Source organism: Gossypium hirsutum, chromosome A10, assembly GCF_007990345.1.
Source record: "Gossypium hirsutum isolate 1008001.06 chromosome A10, Gossypium_hirsutum_v2.1, whole genome shotgun sequence".
Taxonomy (NCBI): domain Eukaryota; kingdom Viridiplantae; phylum Streptophyta; class Magnoliopsida; order Malvales; family Malvaceae; genus Gossypium; species Gossypium hirsutum.
In genome coordinates this window covers 74,563,714-74,566,087 of record NC_053433.1, presented here as the reverse complement: position 1 = coordinate 74,566,087, position 2,374 = coordinate 74,563,714, and positions in this window count along the sequence as shown.

Sequence of the window (2,374 nt, the reverse complement as noted above, 5' to 3'; positions counted from 1 at the left end):
AAGATCCTGGTCAACTTTAATAAGCACAAAGAGTAAAAGGTAGCTTCTTATGTCAATATTTACAAGTCTCGGTCACCTTCTATAACTTTTCTTGATTTTGTATCTTTCTTTTGGCAGCCTTTGTTGCATTGTGATATGACATTGTACAGTTACACATTAAAACATGATTCTTTCTGGCATTTGATTTCTTTTTTTGTTTTGTCCTTTTTTTTCTTTTTATTTTTTTTTGTTTTTTTTCTTTTCATGACTGTCGACTTTATAATATTGGCATATGAAGCTACATTCATCTTCTTAGTGAAGCAATTGACGGCCACGACAATGATGTCGACTGGAAGCTTTTGACGAGATCATCCCCAGAACATCTATGCCCCACGTATTGAAAAGTTTGTGAAGAGATGAAAGAAGCACGTGAGTCTTGACGTCATAACTGATGCTATTCCCTTCTCATGGTGGACCAACAAGATCCGATCCTCATTGATTAGCTTGGCTATTGCAGAACCATTGTCATGTGTTCTCTAGACACCCTTATGGACCTCTTTCCAGATGTTCCTAAGTGCGTCTTAATATGATCGTGCAAAAACATCCTTAAATTCTTAGAAATAACTCAATAGTCTTGCCTTATTTTTGTGGTGAGCTAGGTTTCGATCTTCATCACTTTCCCAAGCTCACAATGTCAGCGGGCCCTTTGTAAGTTAGGGTCTGTTTTTCATCTCATTCTGTTATCCTTCACGAATCAGAAGATGGACACAGTCTCTGTCATCTTCGAAGTCTTGAGATTCCTCTAGACACACATCTTGCTCCAAAGGGAGTTAGTAACAGCGTCGCTCGTGACATTGATATCTGGGGACCTACTGTGGGTATGAAGGAAAATTCTAGAGAATAAATGATTCTAAGGATGATTATTTGTATAGGATGATCATGAATGTAAAATAAAAGAATGAAAGTCCAAATAATAAAAGAATCTATAAATAGAAGAAAATTTACTCAGAAAGATGCATTTCATTGAAATAAAAATCTTGGACCAAAACCTATTTCTCAAAAGAAATCTTATCACCTCTAGGTCTTAAGGCAATAAGTATGTTTTGAATATTACTCTAGATTAGCTTTAAAAGTACACGGATCTCTTCCACTGTCCTATTGTTCAAAACACTCCCAAGTATGTGAAATTCGGAGGTGGGTGATATCGAGGTCATGGTTGAGTTGGGTACGAATTAGAAGCATATTGGCTTCCTATTCCCACCACATGGGTTTCTGGCTCCTTTTTCTTCATGGGTGCTGCCCTTTTGAGCTATCAGGGCATTCCATCCTTCCATTTTAGATGGCATTCTCTATAAGTTCCCCGGATATCACAATGTTGGCAAAGTCTTTCGTAGCACTTCCTACCAACTTGTCATAGAATGGTGCTCTCAGAGTATTGATGAAAAGGACTGTTATCTCAGTCTTAGTCGATGGTGGTTCCACTTGAGCCGAGATATCTCTCCACCTTTGAGCATATTGCCTAAAGGTTTCTGCTGGTTTCTTTTCCATCCTTTGTAGAGTCATTCGATCAGGCACCATGTTAGACACATGCTTGTACTGTTCACAAAATGCTGATGCTAAGTCTTTCCATGATCGTATCCTTTCTCTACTAAGTTGATTATACCATCGAAGAGCCGATCCGACCAAGCTGTCTTAGAAACAGTGTATTAGCAACTTATCTTTATTCACGTGACTCGTCATTTTTCGGCAAAACATGACAAGATGCATTCTAGGACATCTCGTTCCGTCGTATTTTTCAAAATCTGATGCTTTAAACTTCGGAGGCAGAACCAGATCAGGCACCAGACTGAGCTCCTTGGCACTTAATGCAAAGAAGACTTCAGCGCCTTCGATTGCCTTGAGCCTTTCTTCAAAACTCCTATACTTGCCCCAAACATCATGATCGTCTAATTTCAACTTGGCTATTTCTACTGGGTCATCCCGATCTGGAATATTAGGATCAACGGGATTACCTCCGGGGTTTGATACAGATATACCTTGCCCTAAATGAGTAGGTGGTACAGGTCGTTGCTCCAAGCCTACAGGCTTCTTTTGAGGACATCCTCTTTGCGTTACATGAACGTGAGGCGGGGTGAATCTTGGGGGATAAAATGGATCCTGATCATGATTAACTCTTGACTAAGGTTCTATAACGTCAGGACTCTACATAAGTCCATTCCCTTTAACAAAAGCTGACATCATCTCCATCATTTTGGCCATTTGATCCCTTTGCTTGAGTGATTCCTCTCGAGACCTTACCATCAGATCTCTCGTTTCCTGCTGTGATTTAGCCAACTGTTCTTGCAATTCTCTTTGGGCCTTTTCCATTCTTTCAATTCTCTCATTGAATTCGGCC